Below are 27,781 nucleotides of genomic sequence, written 5' to 3'. Positions count from 1 at the left end.
TTTTCTTTCTGTCATTCAGACTTTCATTCATTCGATCTCTCTCACTCACTTGCTTTAACTCATTTGTTCTCACTCACTCACTCACTCACTCAATCACTCACTCACTCATTCACTCTCACTCACTCTCACTCTCTCACTCACTCGCTCACTAAGTCAGTCTCTCTCTCTCTCTCTTTTTCTTTTTATATATATTTTTTTCCGTCTTCTTCTTCTTCTTCTTCTTCTTCTTCTTCTTCTTCTTCAGACCCTGTCATAGCACTAATGCCTTTCCAATACCACCAGCAGATGGAGACACTCCATTGCAACATTGGTTGTGAGCAGCAGTTTCTAAAAACAAATGCCTCATGGCGGATTTCCCATCCATCAATGGATGGTAAATTTTGTTTTTATCATTCACTGACCACAGAAACCAATGCATGGTCAAGCAACAGCAATGACACACCCTTGTGTATAGGCATGAGACCCTCATGTCATTTAACAGGATTCAGCACCACCCACAAGACAGCTACCTGTCATGTCATGTCAAACCTGCACAGGTGTGCTAGATTATTATTATTTAGTTTTATTTTATTTTTTTACACCAATCAGTGTGCAAACATGGTCATTAAAACGCTAAATGAATAGACGTTCATAAACCAGTCAGTGCAACTCATCATTTTGGTCTCCAATTCTCAAACTCAAATTCTCACCCACGGAGGATTAAATGAGAATCTTTCTTGTTTAACACTGGAATGGGGTGGTGCACTGTTCACTACCCGAAGATACTGCCACATCGGGTCAATGCATAGGGCGACAGAAGCAAGCTTCCAAATCAGCTCCCTTTCTCAAAAATCCATTTAATTTATGGTCCCCAGATAGGGAACGTATGTATCAGTATGTGCTCACAAGTCACCCAAGTGCAAGTATTCACACAAAAAAAAACGTGCCTCAGGATGCGATCTGTCGCAAGATCCTTTCTTTTTTTACACTTGATCTAAGCCAAAAGGCCTAGAGGGGATAACCGGGAAAGGGGTGGACCCAACCATGTCCCCTTCATGAGCACTCACATTACTCATAGGAATGGAAGGAAGGCTGGCAGCCAACCAGCCTCCCATACACTTTCTGGGTGGGTGGCAGTCAGCCACCCATACATACATACAGCACAGGCTAAACCCACATCATCACTTAAAAAAAGGACAGGCGACCATTGCACTCTGATGGAGCATTTAGCAATGCAATCCATAGCCTGGCTTTTGCATGAACCCCCATCACTCCTCCTCTTGCATATAAGACAATATTTCAGATCTGCATATGAAAACAACACGCCTACCTTTGTTGCACATAGCTGCCTGCCTGTCTCTAGTTACCCCACTGGCTGTAGCTGCGTCCCTTCCGACATGGAATAACACCAACTGTAACGATAAACTGAAAATTAACAGTATAAACCTGCATCATTTTGGACTCTGGTATTTGCTGAATCCGGGTGACCTGACAATCGATGGTGGTGCCGCTGGTGATTCTGGCCTTCTTGGAATCTGTTGGGCCTATGTGTTAGCTCACACATCACTTGGGTATCCATGGTAACTACCACAACATGGTCATCTGCAGTTTACATCTAGCCCGTGGCATTGAATGGCATTTTAAAAGTGCTAAGGGTCCTGGTGCAATAATCCTCCCATGAGGATCAGCCTCAACGGCTTTGTAGATTGCACTCATGTCAGCAACTCCATATACATTTTTTTTTCTTCATGCTTCTTTCTTCATCCTTTTTTCTTTCTGTCATTCAGACTTTCATTCATTCGATCTCTCTCACTCACTTGCTTTAACTCATTTGTTCTCACTCACTCACTCACTCACTCACTCAATCACTCACTCACTCATTCACTCTCACTCACTCTCACTCTCTCACTCACTCGCTCACTAAGTCAGTCTCTCTCTCTCTCTCTCTTTTTCTTTTTATATATATTTTTTTCCGTCTTCTTCTTCTTCTTCTTCTTCTTCTTCAGACCCTGTCATAGCACTAATGCCTTTCCAATACCACCAGCAGATGGAGACACTCCATTGCAACATTGGTTGTGAGCAGCAGTTTCTAAAAACAAATGCCTCATGGCGGATTTCCCATCCATCAATGGATGGTAAATTTTGTTTTTATCATTCACTGACCACAGAAACCAATGCATGGTCAAGCAACAGCAATGACACACCCTTGTGTATAGGCATGAGACCCTCATGTCATTTAACAGGATTCAGCACCACCCACAAGACAGCTACCTGTCATGTCATGTCAAACCTGCACAGGTGTGCTAGATTATTATTATTTAGTTTTATTTTATTTTTTTACACCAATCAGTGTGCAAACATGGTCATTAAAACGCTAAATGAATAGACGTTCATAAACCAGTCAGTGCAACTCATCATTTTGGTCTCCAATTCTCAAACTCAAATTCTCACCCACGGAGGATTAAATGAGAATCTTTCTTGTTTAACACTGGAATGGGGTGGTGCACTGTTCACTACCCGAAGATACTGCCACATCGGGTCAATGCATAGGGCGACAGAAGCAAGCTTCCAAATCAGCTCCCTTTCTCAAAAATCCATTTAATTTATGGTCCCCAGATAGGGAACGTATGTATCAGTATGTGCTCACAAGTCACCCAAGTGCAAGTATTCACACAAAAAAAAACGTGCCTCAGGATGCGATCTGTCGCAAGATCCTTTCTTTTTTTACACTTGATCTAAGCCAAAAGGCCTAGAGGGGATAACCGGGAAAGGGGTGGACCCAACCATGTCCCCTTCATGAGCACTCACATTACTCATAGGAATGGAAGGAAGGCTGGCAGCCAACCAGCCTCCCATACACTTTCTGGGTGGGTGGCAGTCAGCCACCCATACATACATACAGCACAGGCTAAACCCACATCATCACTTAAAAAAAGGACAGGCGACCATTGCACTCTGATGGAGCATTTAGCAATGCAATCCATAGCCTGGCTTTTGCATGAACCCCCATCACTCCTCCTCTTGCATATAAGACAATATTTCAGATCTGCATATGAAAACAACACGCCTACCTTTGTTGCACATAGCTGCCTGCCTGTCTCTAGTTACCCCACTGGCTGTAGCTGCGTCCCTTCCGACATGGAATAACACCAACTGTAACGATAAACTGAAAATTAACAGTATAAACCTGCATCATTTTGGACTCTGGTATTTGCTGAATCCGGGTGACCTGACAATCGATGGTGGTGCCGCTGGTGATTCTGGCCTTCTTGGAATCTGTTGGGCCTATGTGTTAGCTCACACATCACTTGGGTATCCATGGTAACTACCACAACATGGTCATCTGCAGTTTACATCTAGCCCGTGGCATTGAATGGCATTTTAAAAGTGCTAAGGGTCCTGGTGCAATAATCCTCCCATGAGGATCAGCCTCAAGGGCTTTGTAGATTGCACTCATGTCAGCAACTCCATATACATTTTTTTTTCTTCATGCTTCTTTCTTCATCCTTTTTTCTTTCTGTCATTCAGACTTTCATTCATTCGATCTCTCTCACTCACTTGCTTTAACTCATTTGTTCTCACTCACTCACTCACTCACTCAATCACTCACTCACTCATTCACTCTCACTCACTCTCACTCTCTCACTCACTCGCTCACTAAGTCAGTCTCTCTCTCTCTCTCTCTTTTTCTTTTTATATATATTTTTTTCCGTCTTCTTCTTCTTCTTCTTCTTCTTCTTCTTCAGACCCTGTCATAGCACTAATGCCTTTCCAATACCACCAGCAGATGGAGACACTCCATTGCAACATTGGTTGTGAGCAGCAGTTTCTAAAAACAAATGCCTCATGGCGGATTTCCCATCCATCAATGGATGGTAAATTTTGTTTTTATCATTCACTGACCACAGAAACCAATGCATGGTCAAGCAACAGCAATGACACACCCTTGTGTATAGGCATGAGACCCTCATGTCATTTAACAGGATTCAGCACCACCCACAAGACAGCTACCTGTCATGTCATGTCAAACCTGCACAGGTGTGCTAGATTATTATTATTTAGTTTTATTTTATTTTTTTACACCAATCAGTGTGCAAACATGGTCATTAAAACGCTAAATGAATAGACGTTCATAAACCAGTCAGTGCAACTCATCATTTTGGTCTCCAATTCTCAAACTCAAATTCTCACCCACGGAGGATTAAATGAGAATCTTTCTTGTTTAACACTGGAATGGGGTGGTGCACTGTTCACTACCCGAAGATACTGCCACATCGGGTCAATGCATAGGGCGACAGAAGCAAGCTTCCAAATCAGCTCCCTTTCTCAAAAATCCATTTAATTTATGGTCCCCAGATAGGGAACGTATGTATCAGTATGTGCTCACATGTCACCCAAGTGCAAGTATTCACACAAAAAAAAACGTGCCTCAGGATGCGATCTGTCGCAAGATCCTTTCTTTTTTTACACTTGATCTAAGCCAAAAGGCCTAGAGGGGATAACCGGGAAAGGGGTGGACCCAACCATGTCCCCTTCATGAGCACTCACATTACTCATAGGAATGGAAGGAAGGCTGGCAGCCAACCAGCCTCCCATACACTTTCTGGGTGGGTGGCAGTCAGCCACCCATACATACATACAGCACAGGCTAAACCCACATCATCACTTAAAAAAAGGACAGGCGACCATTGCACTCTGATGGAGCATTTAGCAATGCAATCCATAGCCTGGCTTTTGCATGAACCCCCATCACTCCTCCTCTTGCATATAAGACAATATTTCAGATCTGCATATGAAAACAACACGCCTACCTTTGTTGCACATAGCTGCCTGCCTGTCTCTAGTTACCCCACTGGCTGTAGCTGCGTCCCTTCCGACATGGAATAACACCAACTGTAACGATAAACTGAAAATTAACAGTATAAACCTGCATCATTTTGGACTCTGGTATTTGCTGAATCCGGGTGACCTGACAATCGATGGTGGTGCCGCTGGTGATTCTGGCCTTCTTGGAATCTGTTGGGCCTATGTGTTAGCTCACACATCACTTGGGTATCCATGGTAACTACCACAACATGGTCATCTGCAGTTTACATCTAGCCCGTGGCATTGAATGGCATTTTAAAAGTGCTAAGGGTCCTGGTGCAATAATCCTCCCATGAGGATCAGCCTCAACGGCTTTGTAGATTGCACTCATGTCAGCAACTCCATATACATTTTTTTTTCTTCATGCTTCTTTCTTCATCCTTTTTTCTTTCTGTCATTCAGACTTTCATTCATTCGATCTCTCTCACTCACTTGCTTTAACTCATTTGTTCTCACTCACTCACTCACTCACTCAATCACTCACTCACTCATTCACTCTCACTCACTCTCACTCTCTCACTCACTCGCTCACTAAGTCAGTCTCTCTCTCTCTCTCTCTTTTTCTTTTTATATATATTTTTTTCCGTCTTCTTCTTCTTCTTCTTCTTCTTCTTCTTCTTCATCTTCTTCTTCAGACCCTGTCATAGCACTAATGCCTTTCCAATACCACCAGCAGATGGAGACACTCCATTGCAACATTGGTTGTGAGCAGCAGTTTCTAAAAACAAATGCCTCATGGCGGATTTCCCATCCATCAATGGATGGTAAATTTTGTTTTTATCATTCACTGACCACAGAAACCAATGCATGGTCAAGCAACAGCAATGACACACCCTTGTGTATAGGCATGAGACCCTCATGTCATTTAACAGGATTCAGCACCACCCACAAGACAGCTACCTGTCATGTCATGTCAAACCTGCACAGGTGTGCTAGATTATTATTATTTAGTTTTATTTTATTTTTTTACACCAATCAGTGTGCAAACATGGTCATTAAAACGCTAAATGAATAGACGTTCATAAACCAGTCAGTGCAACTCATCATTTTGGTCTCCAATTCTCAAACTCAAATTCTCACCCACGGAGGATTAAATGAGAATCTTTCTTGTTTAACACTGGAATGGGGTGGTGCACTGTTCACTACCCGAAGATACTGCCACATCGGGTCAATGCATAGGGCGACAGAAGCAAGCTTCCAAATCAGCTCCCTTTCTCAAAAATCCATTTAATTTATGGTCCCCAGATAGGGAACGTATGTATCAGTATGTGCTCACAAGTCACCCAAGTGCAAGTATTCACACAAAAAAAAACGTGCCTCAGGATGCGATCTGTCGCAAGATCCTTTCTTTTTTTACACTTGATCTAAGCCAAAAGGCCTAGAGGGGATAACCGGGAAAGGGGTGGACCCAACCATGTCCCCTTCATGAGCACTCACATTACTCATAGGAATGGAAGGAAGGCTGGCAGCCAACCAGCCTCCCATACACTTTCTGGGTGGGTGGCAGTCAGCCACCCATACATACATACAGCACAGGCTAAACCCACATCATCACTTAAAAAAAGGACAGGCGACCATTGCACTCTGATGGAGCATTTAGCAATGCAATCCATAGCCTGGCTTTTGCATGAACCCCCATCACTCCTCCTCTTGCATATAAGACAATATTTCAGATCTGCATATGAAAACAACACGCCTACCTTTGTTGCACATAGCTGCCTGCCTGTCTCTAGTTACCCCACTGGCTGTAGCTGCGTCCCTTCCGACATGGAATAACACCAACTGTAACGATAAACTGAAAATTAACAGTATAAACCTGCATCATTTTGGACTCTGGTATTTGCTGAATCCGGGTGACCTGACAATCGATGGTGGTGCCGCTGGTGATTCTGGCCTTCTTGGAATCTGTTGGGCCTATGTGTTAGCTCACACATCACTTGGGTATCCATGGTAACTACCACAACATGGTCATCTGCAGTTTACATCTAGCCCGTGGCATTGAATGGCATTTTAAAAGTGCTAAGGGTCCTGGTGCAATAATCCTCCCATGAGGATCAGCCTCAACGGCTTTGTAGATTGCACTCATGTCAGCAACTCCATATACATTTTTTTTTCTTCATGCTTCTTTCTTCATCCTTTTTTCTTTCTGTCATTCAGACTTTCATTCATTCGATCTCTCTCACTCACTTGCTTTAACTCATTTGTTCTCACTCACTCACTCACTCACTCAATCACTCACTCACTCATTCACTCTCACTCACTCTCACTCTCTCACTCACTCGCTCACTAAGTCAGTCTCTCTCTCTCTCTCTCTTTTTCTTTTTATATATATTTTTTTCCGTCTTCTTCTTCTTCTTCTTCTTCTTCTTCTTCTTCTTCAGACCCTGTCATAGCACTAATGCCTTTCCAATACCACCAGCAGATGGAGACACTCCATTGCAACATTGGTTGTGAGCAGCAGTTTCTAAAAACAAATGCCTCATGGCGGATTTCCCATCCATCAATGGATGGTAAATTTTGTTTTTATCATTCACTGACCACAGAAACCAATGCATGGTCAAGCAACAGCAATGACACACCCTTGTGTATAGGCATGAGACCCTCATGTCATTTAACAGGATTCAGCACCACCCACAAGACAGCTACCTGTCATGTCATGTCAAACCTGCACAGGTGTGCTAGATTATTATTATTTAGTTTTATTTTATTTTTTTACACCAATCAGTGTGCAAACATGGTCATTAAAACGCTAAATGAATAGACGTTCATAAACCAGTCAGTGCAACTCATCATTTTGGTCTCCAATTCTCAAACTCAAATTCTCACCCACGGAGGATTAAATGAGAATCTTTCTTGTTTAACACTGGAATGGGGTGGTGCACTGTTCACTACCCGAAGATACTGCCACATCGGGTCAATGCATAGGGCGACAGAAGCAAGCTTCCAAATCAGCTCCCTTTCTCAAAAATCCATTTAATTTATGGTCCCCAGATAGGGAACGTATGTATCAGTATGTGCTCACAAGTCACCCAAGTGCAAGTATTCACACAAAAAAAAACGTGCCTCAGGATGCGATCTGTCGCAAGATCCTTTCTTTTTTTACACTTGATCTAAGCCAAAAGGCCTAGAGGGGATAACCGGGAAAGGGGTGGACCCAACCATGTCCCCTTCATGAGCACTCACATTACTCATAGGAATGGAAGGAAGGCTGGCAGCCAACCAGCCTCCCATACACTTTCTGGGTGGGTGGCAGTCAGCCACCCATACATACATACAGCACAGGCTAAACCCACATCATCACTTAAAAAAAGGACAGGCGACCATTGCACTCTGATGGAGCATTTAGCAATGCAATCCATAGCCTGGCTTTTGCATGAACCCCCATCACTCCTCCTCTTGCATATAAGACAATATTTCAGATCTGCATATGAAAACAACACGCCTACCTTTGTTGCACATAGCTGCCTGCCTGTCTCTAGTTACCCCACTGGCTGTAGCTGCGTCCCTTCCGACATGGAATAACACCAACTGTAACGATAAACTGAAAATTAACAGTATAAACCTGCATCATTTTGGACTCTGGTATTTGCTGAATCCGGGTGACCTGACAATCGATGGTGGTGCCGCTGGTGATTCTGGCCTTCTTGGAATCTGTTGGGCCTATGTGTTAGCTCACACATCACTTGGGTATCCATGGTAACTACCACAACATGGTCATCTGCAGTTTACATCTAGCCCGTGGCATTGAATGGCATTTTAAAAGTGCTAAGGGTCCTGGTGCAATAATCCTCCCATGAGGATCAGCCTCAACGGCTTTGTAGATTGCACTCATGTCAGCAACTCCATATACATTTTTTTTTCTTCATGCTTCTTTCTTCATCCTTTTTTCTTTCTGTCATTCAGACTTTCATTCATTCGATCTCTCTCACTCACTTGCTTTAACTCATTTGTTCTCACTCACTCACTCACTCAATCACTCACTCACTCATTCACTCTCAATCACGCTCACTCTCTCACTCACTCGCTCACTAAGTCAGTCTCTCTCTCTCTCTCTCTTTTTCTTTTTATATATATTTTTTTCCGTCTTCTTCTTCTTCTTCTTCTTCTTCTTCTTCAGACCCTGTCATAGCACTAATGCCTTTCCAATACCACCAGCAGATGGAGACACTCCATTGCAACATTGGTTGTGAGCAGCAGTTTCTAAAAACAAATGCCTCATGGCGGATTTCCCATCCATCAATGGATGGTAAATTTTGTTTTTATCATTCACTGACCACAGAAACCAATGCATGGTCAAGCAACAGCAATGACACACCCTTGTGTATAGGCATGAGACCCTCATGTCATTTAACAGGATTCAGCACCACCCACAAGACAGCTACCTGTCATGTCATGTCAAACCTGCACAGGTGTGCTAGATTATTATTATTTAGTTTTATTTTATTTTTTTACACCAATCAGTGTGCAAACATGGTCATTAAAACGCTAAATGAATAGACGTTCATAAACCAGTCAGTGCAACTCATCATTTTGGTCTCCAATTCTCAAACTCAAATTCTCACCCACGGAGGATTAAATGAGAATCTTTCTTGTTTAACACTGGAATGGGGTGGTGCACTGTTCACTACCCGAAGATACTGCCACATCGGGTCAATGCATAGGGCGACAGAAGCAAGCTTCCAAATCAGCTCCCTTTCTCAAAAATCCATTTAATTTATGGTCCCCAGATAGGGAACGTATGTATCAGTATGTGCTCACAAGTCACCCAAGTGCAAGTATTCACACAAAAAAAAACGTGCCTCAGGATGCGATCTGTCGCAAGATCCTTTCTTTTTTTACACTTGATCTAAGCCAAAAGGCCTAGAGGGGATAACCGGGAAAGGGGTGGACCCAACCATGTCCCCTTCATGAGCACTCACATTACTCATAGGAATGGAAGGAAGGCTGGCAGCCAACCAGCCTCCCATACACTTTCTGGGTGGGTGGCAGTCAGCCACCCATACATACATACAGCACAGGCTAAACCCACATCATCACTTAAAAAAAGGACAGGCGACCATTGCACTCTGATGGAGCATTTAGCAATGCAATCCATAGCCTGGCTTTTGCATGAACCCCCATCACTCCTCCTCTTGCATATAAGACAATATTTCAGATCTGCATATGAAAACAACACGCCTACCTTTGTTGCACATAGCTGCCTGCCTGTCTCTAGTTACCCCACTGGCTGTAGCTGCGTCCCTTCCGACATGGAATAACACCAACTGTAACGATAAACTGAAAATTAACAGTATAAACCTGCATCATTTTGGACTCTGGTATTTGCTGAATCCGGGTGACCTGACAATCGATGGTGGTGCCGCTGGTGATTCTGGCCTTCTTGGAATCTGTTGGGCCTATGTGTTAGCTCACACATCACTTGGGTATCCATGGTAACTACCACAACATGGTCATCTGCAGTTTACATCTAGCCCGTGGCATTGAATGGCATTTTAAAAGTGCTAAGGGTCCTGGTGCAATAATCCTCCCATGAGGATCAGCCTCAACGGCTTTGTAGATTGCACTCATGTCAGCAACTCCATATACATTTTTTTTTCTTCATGCTTCTTTCTTCATCCTTTTTTCTTTCTGTCATTCAGACTTTCATTCATTCGATCTCTCTCACTCACTTGCTTTAACTCATTTGTTCTCACTCACTCACTCACTCACTCAATCACTCACTCACTCATTCACTCTCACTCACTCTCACTCTCTCACTCACTCGCTCACTAAGTCAGTCTCTCTCTCTCTCTCTCTTTTTCTTTTTATATATATTTTTTTCCGTCTTCTTCTTCTTCTTCTTCTTCTTCTTCTTCTTCTTCAGACCCTGTCATAGCACTAATGCCTTTCCAATACCACCAGCAGATGGAGACACTCCATTGCAACATTGGTTGTGAGCAGCAGTTTCTAAAAACAAATGCCTCATGGCGGATTTCCCATCCATCAATGGATGGTAAATTTTGTTTTTATCATTCACTGACCACAGAAACCAATGCATGGTCAAGCAACAGCAATGACACACCCTTGTGTATAGGCATGAGACCCTCATGTCATTTAACAGGATTCAGCACCACCCACAAGACAGCTACCTGTCATGTCATGTCAAACCTGCACAGGTGTGCTAGATTATTATTATTTAGTTTTATTTTATTTTTTTACACCAATCAGTGTGCAAACATGGTCATTAAAACGCTAAATGAATAGACGTTCATAAACCAGTCAGTGCAACTCATCATTTTGGTCTCCAATTCTCAAACTCAAATTCTCACCCACGGAGGATTAAATGAGAATCTTTCTTGTTTAACACTGGAATGGGGTGGTGCACTGTTCACTACCCGAAGATACTGCCACATCGGGTCAATGCATAGGGCGACAGAAGCAAGCTTCCAAATCAGCTCCCTTTCTCAAAAATCCATTTAATTTATGGTCCCCAGATAGGGAACGTATGTATCAGTATGTGCTCACAAGTCACCCAAGTGCAAGTATTCACACAAAAAAAAACGTGCCTCAGGATGCGATCTGTCGCAAGATCCTTTCTTTTTTTACACTTGATCTAAGCCAAAAGGCCTAGAGGGGATAACCGGGAAAGGGGTGGACCCAACCATGTCCCCTTCATGAGCACTCACATTACTCATAGGAATGGAAGGAAGGCTGGCAGCCAACCAGCCTCCCATACACTTTCTGGGTGGGTGGCAGTCAGCCACCCATACATACATACAGCACAGGCTAAACCCACATCATCACTTAAAAAAAGGACAGGCGACCATTGCACTCTGATGGAGCATTTAGCAATGCAATCCATAGCCTGGCTTTTGCATGAACCCCCATCACTCCTCCTCTTGCATATAAGACAATATTTCAGATCTGCATATGAAAACAACACGCCTACCTTTGTTGCACATAGCTGCCTGCCTGTCTCTAGTTACCCCACTGGCTGTAGCTGCGTCCCTTCCGACATGGAATAACACCAACTGTAACGATAAACTGAAAATTAACAGTATAAACCTGCATCATTTTGGACTCTGGTATTTGCTGAATCCGGGTGACCTGACAATCGATGGTGGTGCCGCTGGTGATTCTGGCCTTCTTGGAATCTGTTGGGCCTATGTGTTAGCTCACACATCACTTGGGTATCCATGGTAACTACCACAACATGGTCATCTGCAGTTTACATCTAGCCCGTGGCATTGAATGGCATTTTAAAAGTGCTAAGGGTCCTGGTGCAATAATCCTCCCATGAGGATCAGCCTCAACGGCTTTGTAGATTGCACTCATGTCAGCAACTCCATATACATTTTTTTTTCTTCATGCTTCTTTCTTCATCCTTTTTTCTTTCTGTCATTCAGACTTTCATTCATTCGATCTCTCTCACTCACTTGCTTTAACTCATTTGTTCTCACTCACTCACTCACTCACTCACTCAATCACTCACTCACTCATTCACTCTCAATCACGCTCACTCTCTCACTCACTCGCTCACTAAGTCAGTCTCTCTCTCTCTCTCTCTTTTTCTTTTTATATATATTTTTTTCCGTCTTCTTCTTCTTCTTCTTCTTCTTCTTCTTCAGACCCTGTCATAGCACTAATGCCTTTCCAATACCACCAGCAGATGGAGACACTCCATTGCAACATTGGTTGTGAGCAGCAGTTTCTAAAAACAAATGCCTCATGGCGGATTTCCCATCCATCAATGGATGGTAAATTTTGTTTTTATCATTCACTGACCACAGAAACCAATGCATGGTCAAGCAACAGCAATGACACACCCTTGTGTATAGGCATGAGACCCTCATGTCATTTAACAGGATTCAGCACCACCCACAAGACAGCTACCTGTCATGTCATGTCAAACCTGCACAGGTGTGCTAGATTATTATTATTTAGTTTTATTTTATTTTTTTACACCAATCAGTGTGCAAACATGGTCATTAAAACGCTAAATGAATAGACGTTCATAAACCAGTCAGTGCAACTCATCATTTTGGTCTCCAATTCTCAAACTCAAATTCTCACCCACGGAGGATTAAATGAGAATCTTTCTTGTTTAACACTGGAATGGGGTGGTGCACTGTTCACTACCCGAAGATACTGCCACATCGGGTCAATGCATAGGGCGACAGAAGCAAGCTTCCAAATCAGCTCCCTTTCTCAAAAATCCATTTAATTTATGGTCCCCAGATAGGGAACGTATGTATCAGTATGTGCTCACAAGTCACCCAAGTGCAAGTATTCACACAAAAAAAAACGTGCCTCAGGATGCGATCTGTCGCAAGATCCTTTCTTTTTTTACACTTGATCTAAGCCAAAAGGCCTAGAGGGGATAACCGGGAAAGGGGTGGACCCAACCATGTCCCCTTCATGAGCACTCACATTACTCATAGGAATGGAAGGAAGGCTGGCAGCCAACCAGCCTCCCATACACTTTCTGGGTGGGTGGCAGTCAGCCACCCATACATACATACAGCACAGGCTAAACCCACATCATCACTTAAAAAAAGGACAGGCGACCATTGCACTCTGATGGAGCATTTAGCAATGCAATCCATAGCCTGGCTTTTGCATGAACCCCCATCACTCCTCCTCTTGCATATAAGACAATATTTCAGATCTGCATATGAAAACAACACGCCTACCTTTGTTGCACATAGCTGCCTGCCTGTCTCTAGTTACCCCACTGGCTGTAGCTGCGTCCCTTCCGACATGGAATAACACCAACTGTAACGATAAACTGAAAATTAACAGTATAAACCTGCATCATTTTGGACTCTGGTATTTGCTGAATCCGGGTGACCTGACAATCGATGGTGGTGCCGCTGGTGATTCTGGCCTTCTTGGAATCTGTTGGGCCTATGTGTTAGCTCACACATCACTTGGGTATCCATGGTAACTACCACAACATGGTCATCTGCAGTTTACATCTAGCCCGTGGCATTGAATGGCATTTTAAAAGTGCTAAGGGTCCTGGTGCAATAATCCTCCCATGAGGATCAGCCTCAACGGCTTTGTAGATTGCACTCATGTCAGCAACTCCATATACATTTTTTTTTCTTCATGCTTCTTTCTTCATCCTTTTTTCTTTCTGTCATTCAGACTTTCATTCATTCGATCTCTCTCACTCACTTGCTTTAACTCATTTGTTCTCACTCACTCACTCACTCACTCAATCACTCACTCACTCATTCACTCTCACTCACTCTCACTCTCTCACTCACTCGCTCACTAAGTCAGTCTCTCTCTCTCTCTCTCTCTTTTTCTTTTTATATATATTTTTTTCCGTCTTCTTCTTCTTCTTCTTCTTCTTCTTCTTCTTCTTCAGACCCTGTCATAGCACTAATGCCTTTCCAATACCACCAGCAGATGGAGACACTCCATTGCAACATTGGTTGTGAGCAGCAGTTTCTAAAAACAAATGCCTCATGGCGGATTTCCCATCCATCAATGGATGGTAAATTTTGTTTTTATCATTCACTGACCACAGAAACCAATGCATGGTCAAGCAACAGCAATGACACACCCTTGTGTATAGGCATGAGACCCTCATGTCATTTAACAGGATTCAGCACCACCCACAAGACAGCTACCTGTCATGTCATGTCAAACCTGCACAGGTGTGCTAGATTATTATTATTTAGTTTTATTTTATTTTTTTACACCAATCAGTGTGCAAACATGGTCATTAAAACGCTAAATGAATAGACGTTCATAAACCAGTCAGTGCAACTCATCATTTTGGTCTCCAATTCTCAAACTCAAATTCTCACCCACGGAGGATTAAATGAGAATCTTTCTTGTTTAACACTGGAATGGGGTGGTGCACTGTTCACTACCCGAAGATACTGCCACATCGGGTCAATGCATAGGGCGACAGAAGCAAGCTTCCAAATCAGCTCCCTTTCTCAAAAATCCATTTAATTTATGGTCCCCAGATAGGGAACGTATGTATCAGTATGTGCTCACAAGTCACCCAAGTGCAAGTATTCACACAAAAAAAAAACGTGCCTCAGGATGCGATCTGTCGCAAGATCCTTTCTTTTTTTACACTTGATCTAAGCCAAAAGGCCTAGAGGGGATAACCAGGAAAGGGGTGGACCCAACCATGTCCCCTTCATGAGCACTCACATTACTCATAGGAATGGAAGGAAGGCTGGCAGCCAACCAGCCTCCCATACACTTTCTGGGTGGGTGGCAGTCAGCCACCCATACATACATACAGCACAGGCTAAACCCACATCATCACTTAAAAAAAGGACAGGCGACCATTGCACTCTGATGGAGCATTTAGCAATGCAATCCATAGCCTGGCTTTTGCCTGAACCCCCATCACTCCTCCTCTTGCATATAAGACAATATTTCAGATCTGCATATGAAAACAACACGCCTACCTTTGTTGCACATAGCTGCCTGCCTGTCTCTAGTTACCCCACTGGCTGTAGCTGCGTCCCTTCCGACATGGAATAACACCAACTGTAACGATAAACTGAAAATTAACAGTATAAACCTGCATCATTTTGGACTCTGGTATTTGCTGAATCCGGGTGACCTGACAATCGATGGTGGTGCCGCTGGTGATTCTGGCCTTCTTGGAATCTGTTGGGCCTATGTGTTAGCTCACACATCACTTGGGTATCCATGGTAACTACCACAACATGGTCATCTGCAGTTTACATCTAGCCCGTGGCATTGAATGGCATTTTAAAAGTGCTAAGGGTCCTGGTGCAATAATCCTCCCATGAGGATCAGCCTCAACGGCTTTGTAGATTGCACTCATGTCAGCAACTCCATATACATTTTTTTTTCTTCATGCTTCTTTCTTCATCCTTTTTTCTTTCTGTCATTCAGACTTTCATTCATTCGATCTCTCTCACTCACTTGCTTTAACTCATTTGTTCTCACTCACTCACTCACTCACTCACTCAATCACTCACTCACTCATTCACTCTCACTCACTCTCACTCTCTCACTCACTCGCTCACTAAGTCAGTCTCTCTCTCTCTCTCTCTTTTTCTTTTTATATATATTTTTTTCCGTCTTCTTCTTCTTCTTCTTCTTCTTCTTCTTCAGACCCTGTCATAGCACTAATGCCTTTCCAATACCACCAGCAGATGGAGACACTCCATTGCAACATTGGTTGTGAGCAGCAGTTTCTAAAAACAAATGCCTCATGGCGGATTTCCCATCCATCAATGGATGGTAAATTTTGTTTTTATCATTCACTGACCACAGAAACCAATGCATGGTCAAGCAACAGCAATGACACACCCTTGTGTATAGGCATGAGACCCTCATGTCATTTAACAGGATTCAGCACCACCCACAAGACAGCTACCTGTCATGTCATGTCAAACCTGCACAGGTGTGCTAGATTATTATTATTTAGTTTTATTTTATTTTTTTACACCAATCAGTGTGCAAACATGGTCATTAAAACGCTAAATGAATAGACGTTCATAAACCAGTCAGTGCAACTCATCATTTTGGTCTCCAATTCTCAAACTCAAATTCTCACCCACGGAGGATTAAATGAGAATCTTTCTTGTTTAACACTGGAATGGGGTGGTGCACTGTTCACTACCCGAAGATACTGCCACATCGGGTCAATGCATAGGGCGACAGAAGCAAGCTTCCAAATCAGCTCCCTTTCTCAAAAATCCATTTAATTTATGGTCCCCAGATAGGGAACGTATGTATCAGTATGTGCTCACAAGTCACCCAAGTGCAAGTATTCACACAAAAAAAAACGTGCCTCAGGATGCGATCTGTCGCAAGATCCTTTCTTTTTTTACACTTGATCTAAGCCAAAAGGCCTAGAGGGGATAACCGGGAAAGGGGTGGACCCAACCATGTCCCCTTCATGAGCACTCACATTACTCATAGGAATGGAAGGAAGGCTGGCAGCCAACCAGCCTCCCATACACTTTCTGGGTGGGTGGCAGTCAGCCACCCATACATACATACAGCACAGGCTAAACCCACATCATCACTTAAAAAAAGGACAGGCGACCATTGCACTCTGATGGAGCATTTAGCAATGCAATCCATAGCCTGGCTTTTGCATGAACCCCCATCACTCCTCCTCTTGCATATAAGACAATATTTCAGATCTGCATATGAAAACAACACGCCTACCTTTGTTGCACATAGCTGCCTGCCTGTCTCTAGTTACCCCACTGGCTGTAGCTGCGTCCCTTCCGACATGGAATAACACCAACTGTAACGATAAACTGAAAATTAACAGTATAAACCTGCATCATTTTGGACTCTGGTATTTGCTGAATCCGGGTGACCTGACAATCGATGGTGGTGCCGCTGGTGATTCTGGCCTTCTTGGAATCTGTTGGGCCTATGTGTTAGCTCACACATCACTTGGGTATCCATGGTAACTACCACAACATGGTCATCTGCAGTTTACATCTAGCCCGTGGCATTGAATGGCATTTTAAAAGTGCTAAGGGTCCTGGTGCAATAATCCTCCCATGAGGATCAGCCTCAACGGCTTTGTAGATTGCACTCATGTCAGCAACTCCATATACATTTTTTTTTCTTCATGCTTCTTTCTTCATCCTTTTTTCTTTCTGTCATTCAGACTTTCATTCATTCGATCTCTCTCACTCACTTGCTTTAACTCATTTGTTCTCACTCACTCACTCACTCACTCAATCACTCACTCACTCATTCACTCTCACTCACTCTCACTCTCTCACTCACTCGCTCACTAAGTCAGTCTCTCTCTCTCTCTCTCTTTTTCTTTTTATATATATTTTTTTCCGTCTTCTTCTTCTTCTTCTTCTTCTTCTTCTTCTTCTTCAGACCCTGTCATAGCACTAATGCCTTTCCAATACCACCAGCAGATGGAGACACTCCATTGCAACATTGGTTGTGAGCAGCAGTTTCTAAAAACAAATGCCTCATGGCGGATTTCCCATCCATCAATGGATGGTAAATTTTGTTTTTATCATTCACTGACCACAGAAACCAATGCATGGTCAAGCAACAGCAATGACACACCCTTGTGTATAGGCATGAGACCCTCATGTCATTTAACAGGATTCAGCACCACCCACAAGACAGCTACCTGTCATGTCATGTCAAACCTGCACAGGTGTGCTAGATTATTATTATTTAGTTTTATTTTATTTTTTTACACCAATCAGTGTGCAAACATGGTCATTAAAACGCTAAATGAATAGACGTTCATAAACCAGTCAGTGCAACTCATCATTTTGGTCTCCAATTCTCAAACTCAAATTCTCACCCACAGAGGATTAAATGAGAATCTTTCTTGTTTAACACTGGAATGGGGTGGTGCACTGTTCACTACCCGAAGATACTGCCACATCGGGTCAATGCATAGGGCGACAGAAGCAAGCTTCCAAATCAGCTCCCTTTCTCAAAAATCCATTTAATTTATGGTCCCCAGATAGGGAACGTATGTATCAGTATGTGCTCACAAGTCACCCAAGTGCAAGTATTCACACAAAAAAAAACGTGCCTCAGGATGCGATCTGTCGCAAGATCCTTTCTTTTTTTACACTTGATCTAAGCCAAAAGGCCTAGAGGGGATAACCGGGAAAGGGGTGGACCCAACCATGTCCCCTTCATGAGCACTCACATTACTCATAGGAATGGAAGGAAGGCTGGCAGCCAACCAGCCTCCCATACACTTTCTGGGTGGGTGGCAGTCAGCCACCCATACATACATACAGCACAGGCTAAACCCACATCATCACTTAAAAAAAGGACAGGCGACCATTGCACTCTGATGGAGCATTTAGCAATGCAATCCATAGCCTGGCTTTTGCATGAACCCCCATCACTCCTCCTCTTGCATATAAGACAATATTTCAGATCTGCATATGAAAACAACACGCCTACCTTTGTTGCACATAGCTGCCTGCCTGTCTCTAGTTACCCCACTGGCTGTAGCTGCGTCCCTTCCGACATGGAATAACACCAACTGTAACGATAAACTGAAAATTAACAGTATAAACCTGCATCATTTTGGACTCTGGTATTTGCTGAATCCGGGTGACCTGACAATCGATGGTGGTGCCGCTGGTGATTCTGGCCTTCTTGGAATCTGTTGGGCCTATGTGTTAGCTCACACATCACTTGGGTATCCATGGTAACTACCACAACATGGTCATCTGCAGTTTACATCTAGCCCGTGGCATTGAATGGCATTTTAAAAGTGCTAAGGGTCCTGGTGCAATAATCCTCCCATGAGGATCAGCCTCAACGGCTTTGTAGATTGCACTCATGTCAGCAACTCCATATACATTTTTTTTTCTTCATGCTTCTTTCTTCATCCTTTTTTCTTTCTGTCATTCAGACTTTCATTCATTCGATCTCTCTCACTCACTTGCTTTAACTCATTTGTTCTCACTCACTCACTCACTCACTCAATCACTCACTCATTCACTCTCACTCACTCTCACTCTCTCACTCACTCGCTCACTAAGTCAGTCTCTCTCTCTCTCTCTCTTTTTCTTTTTATATATATTTTTTTCCGTCTTCTTCTTCTTCTTCTTCTTCTTCAGACCCTGTCATAGCACTAATGCCTTTCCAATACCACCAGCAGATGGAGACACTCCATTGCAACATTGGTTGTGAGCAGCAGTTTCTAAAAACAAATGCCTCATGGCGGATTTCCCATCCATCAATGGATGGTAAATTTTGTTTTTATCATTCACTGACCACAGAAACCAATGCATGGTCAAGCAACAGCAATGACACACCCTTGTGTATAGGCATGAGACCCTCATGTCATTTAACAGGATTCAGCACCACCCACAAGACAGCTACCTGTCATGTCATGTCAAACCTGCACAGGTGTGCTAGATTATTATTATTTAGTTTTATTTTATTTTTTTACACCAATCAGTGTGCAAACATGGTCATTAAAACGCTAAATGAATAGACGTTCATAAACCAGTCAGTGCAACTCATCATTTTGGTCTCCAATTCTCAAACTCAAATTCTCACCCACGGAGGATTAAATGAGAATCTTTCTTGTTTAACACTGGAATGGGGTGGTGCACTGTTCACTACCCGAAGATACTGCCACATCGGGTCAATGCATAGGGCGACAGAAGCAAGCTTCCAAATCAGCTCCCTTTCTCAAAAATCCATTTAATTTATGGTCCCCAGATAGGGAACGTATGTATCAGTATGTGCTCACAAGTCACCCAAGTGCAAGTATTCACACAAAAAAAAACGTGCCTCAGGATGCGATCTGTCGCAAGATCCTTTCTTTTTTTACACTTGATCTAAGCCAAAAGGCCTAGAGGGGATAACCGGGAAAGGGGTGGACCCAACCATGTCCCCTTCATGAGCACTCACATTACTCATAGGAATGGAAGGAAGGCTGGCAGCCAACCAGCCTCCCATACACTTTCTGGGTGGGTGGCAGTCAGCCACCCATACATACATACAGCACAGGCTAAACCCACATCATCACTTAAAAAAAGGACAGGCGACCATTGCACTCTGATGGAGCATTTAGCAATGCAATCCATAGCCTGGCTTTTGCATGAACCCCCATCACTCCTCCTCTTGCATATAAGACAATATTTCAGATCTGCATATGAAAACAACACGCCTACCTTTGTTGCACATAGCTGCCTGCCTGTCTCTAGTTACCCCACTGGCTGTAGCTGCGTCCCTTCCGACATGGAATAACACCAACTGTAACGATAAACTGAAAATTAACAGTATAAACCTGCATCATTTTGGACTCTGGTATTTGCTGAATCCGGGTGACCTGACAATCGATGGTGGTGCCGCTGGTGATTCTGGCCTTCTTGGAATCTGTTGGGCCTATGTGTTAGCTCACACATCACTTGGGTATCCATGGTAACTACCACAACATGGTCATCTGCAGTTTACATCTAGCCCGTGGCATTGAATGGCATTTTAAAAGTGCTAAGGGTCCTGGTGCAATAATCCTCCCATGAGGATCAGCCTCAACGGCTTTGTAGATTGCACTCATGTCAGCAACTCCATATACATTTTTTTTTCTTCATGCTTCTTTCTTCATCCTTTTTTCTTTCTGTCATTCAGACTTTCATTCATTCGATCTCTCTCACTCACTTGCTTTAACTCATTTGTTCTCACTCACTCACTCACTCACTCAATCACTCACTCACTCATTCACTCTCACTCACTCTCACTCTCTCACTCACTCGCTCACTAAGTCAGTCTCTCTCTCTCTCTCTCTTTTTCTTTTTATATATATTTTTTTCCGTCTTCTTCTTCTTCTTCTTCTTCTTCAGACCCTGTCATAGCACTAATGCCTTTCCAATACCACCAGCAGATGGAGACACTCCATTGCAACATTGGTTGTGAGCAGCAGTTTCTAAAAACAAATGCCTCATGGCGGATTTCCCATCCATCAATGGATGGTAAATTTTGTTTTTATCATTCACTGACCACAGAAACCAATGCATGGTCAAGCAACAGCAATGACACACCCTTGTGTATAGGCATGAGACCCTCATGTCATTTAACAGGATTCAGCACCACCCACAAGACAGCTACCTGTCATGTCATGTCAAACCTGCACAGGTGTGCTAGATTATTATTATTTAGTTTTATTTTATTTTTTTACACCAATCAGTGTGCAAACATGGTCATTAAAACGCTAAATGAATAGACGTTCATAAACCAGTCAGTGCAACTCATCATTTTGGTCTCCAATTCTCAAACTCAAATTCTCACCCACGGAGGATTAAATGAGAATCTTTCTTGTTTAACACTGGAATGGGGTTGTGCACTGTTCACTACCCGAAGATACTGCCACATCGGGTCAATGCATAGGGCGACAGAAGCAAGCTTCCAAATCAGCTCCCTTTCTCAAAAATCCATTTAATTTATGGTCCCCAGATAGGGAACGTATGTATCAGTATGTGCTCACAAGTCACCCAAGTGCAAGTATTCACACAAAAAAAAACGTGCCTCAGGATGCGATCTGTCGCAAGATCCTTTCTTTTTTTACACTTGATCTAAGCCAAAAGGCCTAGAGGGGATAACCGGGAAAGGGGTGGACCCAACCATGTCCCCTTCATGAGCACTCACATTACTCATAGGAATGGAAGGAAGGCTGGCAGCCAACCAGCCTCCCATACACTTTCTGGGTGGGTGGCAGTCAGCCACCCATACATACATACAGCACAGGCTAAACCCACATCATCACTTAAAAAAAGGACAGGCGACCATTGCACTCTGATGGAGCATTTAGCAATGCAATCCATAGCCTGGCTTTTGCATGAACCCCCATCACTCCTCCTCTTGCATATAAGACAATATTTCAGATCTGCATATGAAAACAACACGCCTACCTTTGTTGCACATAGCTGCCTGCCTGTCTCTAGTTACCCCACTGGCTGTAGCTGCGTCCCTTCCGACATGGAATAACACCAACTGTAACGATAAACTGAAAATTAACAGTATAAACCTGCATCATTTTGGACTCTGGTATTTGCTGAATCCGGGTGACCTGACAATCGATGGTGGTGCCGCTGGTGATTCTGGCCTTCTTGGAATCTGTTGGGCCTATGTGTTAGCTCACACATCACTTGGGTATCCATGGTAACTACCACAACATGGTCATCTGCAGTTTACATCTAGCCCGTGGCATTGAATGGCATTTTAAAAGTGCTAAGGGTCCTGGTGCAATAATCCTCCCATGAGGATCAGCCTCAACGGCTTTGTAGATTGCACTCATGTCAGCAACTCCATATACATTTTTTTTTCTTCATGCTTCTTTCTTCATCCTTTTTTCTTTCTGTCATTCAGACTTTCATTCATTCGATCTCTCTCACTCACTTGCTTTAACTCATTTGTTCTCACTCACTCACTCACTCACTCAATCACTCACTCACTCACTCATTCACTCTCACTCACTCTCACTCTCTCACTCACTCGCTCACTAAGTCAGTCTCTCTCTCTCTCTCTCTTTTTCTTTTTATATATATTTTTTTCCGTCTTCTTCTTCTTCTTCTTCTTCTTCTTCTTCTTCTTCAGACCCTGTCATAGCACTAATGCCTTTCCAATACCACCAGCAGATGGAGACACTCCATTGCAACATTGGTTGTGAGCAGCAGTTTCTAAAAACAAATGCCTCATGGCGGATTTCCCATCCATCAATGGATGGTAAATTTTGTTTTTATCATTCACTGACCACAGAAACCAATGCATGGTCAAGCAACAGCAATGACACACCCTTGTGTATAGGCATGAGACCCTCATGTCATTTAACAGGATTCAGCACCACCCACAAGACAGCTACCTGTCATGTCATGTCAAACCTGCACAGGTGTGCTAGATTATTATTATTTAGTTTTATTTTATTTTTTTACACCAATCAGTGTGCAAACATGGTCATTAAAACGCTAAATGAATAGACGTTCATAAACCAGTCAGTGCAACTCATCATTTTGGTCTCCAATTCTCAAACTCAAATTCTCACCCACGGAGGATTAAATGAGAATCTTTCTTGTTTAACACTGGAATGGGGTGGTGCACTGTTCACTACCCGAAGATACTGCCACATCGGGTCAATGCATAGGGCGACAGAAGCAAGCTTCCAAATCAGCTCCCTTTCTCAAAAATCCATTTAATTTATGGTCCCCAGATAGGGAACGTATGTATCAGTATGTGCTCACAAGTCACCCAAGTGCAAGTATTCACACAAAAAAAAACGTGCCTCAGGATGCGATCTGTCGCAAGATCCTTTCTTTTTTTACACTTGATCTAAGCCAAAAGGCCTAGAGGGGATAACCGGGAAAGGGGTGGACCCAACCATGTCCCCTTCATGAGCACTCACATTACTCATAGGAATGGAAGGAAGGCTGGCAGCCAACCAGCCTCCCATACACTTTCTGGGTGGGTGGCAGTCAGCCACCCATACATACATACAGCACAGGCTAAACCCACATCATCACTTAAAAAAAGGACAGGCGACCATTGCACTCTGATGGAGCATTTAGCAATGCAATCCATAGCCTGGCTTTTGCATGAACCCCCATCACTCCTCCTCTTGCATATAAGACAATATTTCAGATCTGCATATGAAAACAACACGCCTACCTTTGTTGCACATAGCTGCCTGCCTGTCTCTAGTTACCCCACTGGCTGTAGCTGCGTCCCTTCCGACATGGAATAACACCAACTGTAACGATAAACTGAAAATTAACAGTATAAACCTGCATCATTTTGGACTCTGGTATTTGCTGAATCCGGGTGACCTGACAATCGATGGTGGTGCCGCTGGTGATTCTGGCCTTCTTGGAATCTGTTGGGCCTATGTGTTAGCTCACACATCACTTGGGTATCCATGGTAACTACCACAACATGGTCATCTGCAGTTTACATCTAGCCCGTGGCATTGAATGGCATTTTAAAAGTGCTAAGGGTCCTGGTGCAATAATCCTCCCATGAGGATCAGCCTCAACGGCTTTGTAGATTGCACTCATGTCAGCAACTCCATATACATTTTTTTTTCTTCATGCTTCTTTCTTCATCCTTTTTTCTTTCTGTCATTCAGACTTTCATTCATTCGATCTCTCTCACTCACTTGCTTTAACTCATTTGTTCTCACTCACTCACTCACTCACTCAATCACTCACTCACTCATTCACTCTCACTCACTCTCACTCTCTCACTCACTCGCTCACTAAGTCAGTCTCTCTCTCTCTCTCTCTTTTTCTTTTTATATATATTTTTTTCCGTCTTCTTCTTCTTCTTCTTCTTCTTCTTCAGACCCTGTCATAGCACTAATGCCTTTCCAATACCACCAGCAGATGGAGACACTCCATTGCAACATTGGTTGTGAGCAGCAGTTTCTAAAAACAAATGCCTCATGGCGGATTTCCCATCCATCAATGGATGGTAAATTTTGTTTTTATCATTCACTGACCACAGAAACCAATGCATGGTCAAGCAACAGCAATGACACACCCTTGTGTATAGGCATGAGACCCTCATGTCATTTAACAGGATTCAGCACCACCCACAAGACAGCTACCTGTCATGTCATGTCAAACCTGCACAGGTGTGCTAGATTATTATTATTTAGTTTTATTTTATTTTTTTACACCAATCAGTGTGCAAACATGGTCATTAAAACGCTAAATGAATAGACGTTCATAAACCAGTCAGTGCAACTCATCATTTTGGTCTCCAATTCTCAAACTCAAATTCTCACCCACGGAGGATTAAATGAGAATCTTTCTTGTTTAACACTGGAATGGGGTGGTGCACTGTTCACTACCCGAAGATACTGCCACATCGGGTCAATGCATAGGGCGACAGAAGCAAGCTTCCAAATCAGCTCCCTTTCTCAAAAATCCATTTAATTTATGGTCCCCAGATAGGGAACGTATGTATCAGTATGTGCTCACAAGTCACCCAAGTGCAAGTATTCACACAAAAAAAAACGTGCCTCAGGATGCGATCTGTCGCAAGATCCTTTCTTTTTTTACACTTGATCTAAGCCAAAAGGCCTAGAGGGGATAACCGGGAAAGGGGTGGACCCAACCATGTCCCCTTCATGAGCACTCACATTACTCATAGGAATGGAAGGAAGGCTGGCAGCCAACCAGCCTCCCATACACTTTCTGGGTGGGTGGCAGTCAGCCACCCATACATACATACAGCACAGGCTAAACCCACATCATCACTTAAAAAAAGGACAGGCGACCATTGCACTCTGATGGAGCATTTAGCAATGCAATCCATAGCCTGGCTTTTGCATGAACCCCCATCACTCCTCCTCTTGCATATAAGACAATATTTCAGATCTGCATATGAAAACAACACGCCTACCTTTGTTGCACATAGCTGCCTGCCTGTCTCTAGTTACCCCACTGGCTGTAGCTGCGTCCCTTCCGACATGGAATAACACCAACTGTAACGATAAACTGAAAATTAACAGTATAAACCTGCATCATTTTGGACTCTGGTATTTGCTGAATCCGGGTGACCTGACAATCGATGGTGGTGCCGCTGGTGATTCTGGCCTTCTTGGAATCTGTTGGGCCTATGTGTTAGCTCACACATCACTTGGGTATCCATGGTAACTACCACAACATGGTCATCTGCAGTTTACATCTAGCCCGTGGCATTGAATGGCATTTTAAAAGTGCTAAGGGTCCTGGTGCAATAATCCTCCCATGAGGATCAGCCTCAACGGCTTTGTAGATTGCACTCATGTCAGCAACTCCATATACATTTTTTTTTCTTCATGCTTCTTTCTTCATCCTTTTTTCTTTCTGTCATTCAGACTTTCATTCATTCGATCTCTCTCACTCACTTGCTTTAACTCATTTGTTCTCACTCACTCACTCACTCACTCAATCACTCACTCACTCATTCACTCTCACTCACTCTCACTCTCTCACTCACTCGCTCACTAAGTCAGTCTCTCTCTCTCTCTCTCTTTTTCTTTTTATATATATTTTTTTCCGTCTTCTTCTTCTTCTTCTTCTTCTTCTTCTTCTTCTTCTTCAGACCCTGTCATAGCACTAATGCCTTTCCAATACCACCAGCAGATGGAGACACTCCATTGCAACATTGGTTGTGAGCAGCAGTTTCTAAAAACAAATGCCTCATGGCGGATTTCCCATCCATCAATGGATGGTAAATTTTGTTTTTATCATTCACTGACCACAGAAACCAATGCATGGTCAAGCAACAGCAATGACACACCCTTGTGTATAGGCATGAGACCCTCATGTCATTTAACAGGATTCAGCACCACCCACAAGACAGCTACCTGTCATGTCATGTCAAACCTGCACAGGTGTGCTAGATTATTATTATTTAGTTTTATTTTATTTTTTTACACCAATCAGTGTGCAAACATGGTCATTAAAACGCTAAATGAATAGACGTTCATAAACCAGTCAGTGCAACTCATCATTTTGGTCTCCAATTCTCAAACTCAAATTCTCACCCACGGAGGATTAAATGAGAATCTTTCTTGTTTAACACTGGAATGGGGTGGTGCACTGTTCACTACCCGAAGATACTGCCACATCGGGTCAATGCATAGGGCGACAGAAGCAAGCTTCCAAATCAGCTCCCTTTCTCAAAAATCCATTTAATTTATGGTCCCCAGATAGGGAACGTATGTATCAGTATGTGCTCACAAGTCACCCAAGTGCAAGTATTCACACAAAAAAAAACGTGCCTCAGGATGCGATCTGTCGCAAGATCCTTTCTTTTTTTACACTTGATCTAAGCCAAAAGGCCTAGAGGGGATAACCGGGAAAGGGGTGGACCCAACCATGTCCCCTTCATGAGCACTCACATTACTCATAGGAATGGAAGGAAGGCTGGCAGCCAACCAGCCTCCCATACACTTTCTGGGTGGGTGGCAGTCAGCCACCCATACATACATACAGCACAGGCTAAACCCACATCATCACTTAAAAAAAGGACAGGCGACCATTGCACTCTGATGGAGCATTTAGCAATGCAATCCATAGCCTGGCTTTTGCATGAACCCCCATCACTCCTCCTCTTGCATATAAGACAATATTTCAGATCTGCATATGAAAACAACACGCCTACCTTTGTTGCACATAGCTGCCTGCCTGTCTCTAGTTACCCCACTGGCTGTAGCTGCGTCCCTTCCGACATGGAATAACACCAACTGTAACGATAAACTGAAAATTAACAGTATAAACCTGCATCATTTTGGACTCTGGTATTTGCTGAATCCGGGTGACCTGACAATCGATGGTGGTGCCGCTGGTGATTCTGGCCTTCTTGGAATCTGTTGGGCCTATGTGTTAGCTCACACATCACTTGGGTATCCATGGTAACTACCACAACATGGTCATCTGCAGTTTACATCTAGCCCGTGGCATTGAATGGCATTTTAAAAGTGCTAAGG

General features: G+C 43.3%; 16 pseudogenes; all 16 read right to left on the bottom strand.

The window, feature by feature from the left end:
- Positions 1–734: 734 nt before the first annotated feature.
- On the bottom strand, positions 735–998 carry LOC130328015 (U2 spliceosomal RNA; annotated as a pseudogene).
- Positions 999–2,475: 1,477 nt separating this feature from the next.
- Positions 2,476–2,739, bottom strand: LOC130328014 (U2 spliceosomal RNA; annotated as a pseudogene).
- Positions 2,740–4,215: 1,476 nt separating this feature from the next.
- On the bottom strand, positions 4,216–4,479 carry LOC130327973 (U2 spliceosomal RNA; annotated as a pseudogene).
- A 1,491-nt stretch (positions 4,480–5,970) lies between these two features.
- On the bottom strand, positions 5,971–6,234 carry LOC130328013 (U2 spliceosomal RNA; annotated as a pseudogene).
- A 1,482-nt stretch (positions 6,235–7,716) lies between these two features.
- LOC130328012 (U2 spliceosomal RNA) lies at positions 7,717–7,980 on the bottom strand (annotated as a pseudogene).
- Positions 7,981–9,452: 1,472 nt separating this feature from the next.
- On the bottom strand, positions 9,453–9,716 carry LOC130328011 (U2 spliceosomal RNA; annotated as a pseudogene).
- Positions 9,717–11,198: 1,482 nt separating this feature from the next.
- LOC130328010 (U2 spliceosomal RNA) lies at positions 11,199–11,462 on the bottom strand (annotated as a pseudogene).
- A 1,480-nt stretch (positions 11,463–12,942) lies between these two features.
- On the bottom strand, positions 12,943–13,206 carry LOC130328008 (U2 spliceosomal RNA; annotated as a pseudogene).
- A 1,484-nt stretch (positions 13,207–14,690) lies between these two features.
- On the bottom strand, positions 14,691–14,955 carry LOC130328076 (U2 spliceosomal RNA; annotated as a pseudogene).
- A 1,480-nt stretch (positions 14,956–16,435) lies between these two features.
- Positions 16,436–16,699, bottom strand: LOC130328007 (U2 spliceosomal RNA; annotated as a pseudogene).
- Positions 16,700–18,181: 1,482 nt separating this feature from the next.
- Positions 18,182–18,445, bottom strand: LOC130328006 (U2 spliceosomal RNA; annotated as a pseudogene).
- A 1,466-nt stretch (positions 18,446–19,911) lies between these two features.
- LOC130328004 (U2 spliceosomal RNA) lies at positions 19,912–20,175 on the bottom strand (annotated as a pseudogene).
- A 1,470-nt stretch (positions 20,176–21,645) lies between these two features.
- Positions 21,646–21,909, bottom strand: LOC130328091 (U2 spliceosomal RNA; annotated as a pseudogene).
- A 1,486-nt stretch (positions 21,910–23,395) lies between these two features.
- LOC130328003 (U2 spliceosomal RNA) lies at positions 23,396–23,659 on the bottom strand (annotated as a pseudogene).
- Positions 23,660–25,132: 1,473 nt separating this feature from the next.
- On the bottom strand, positions 25,133–25,396 carry LOC130328002 (U2 spliceosomal RNA; annotated as a pseudogene).
- A 1,485-nt stretch (positions 25,397–26,881) lies between these two features.
- Positions 26,882–27,145, bottom strand: LOC130328001 (U2 spliceosomal RNA; annotated as a pseudogene).
- Between the last annotated feature and the right edge of the window lie 636 nt (positions 27,146–27,781).

Source organism: Hyla sarda, unplaced genomic scaffold (genome assembly GCF_029499605.1).
Source record: "Hyla sarda isolate aHylSar1 unplaced genomic scaffold, aHylSar1.hap1 scaffold_304, whole genome shotgun sequence".
Taxonomy (NCBI): Eukaryota; Metazoa; Chordata; class Amphibia; order Anura; family Hylidae; genus Hyla; species Hyla sarda.
The sequence above is the reverse complement of the archived record's forward strand: the minus strand, read 5'-3'. Positions and strand labels throughout refer to the sequence as shown.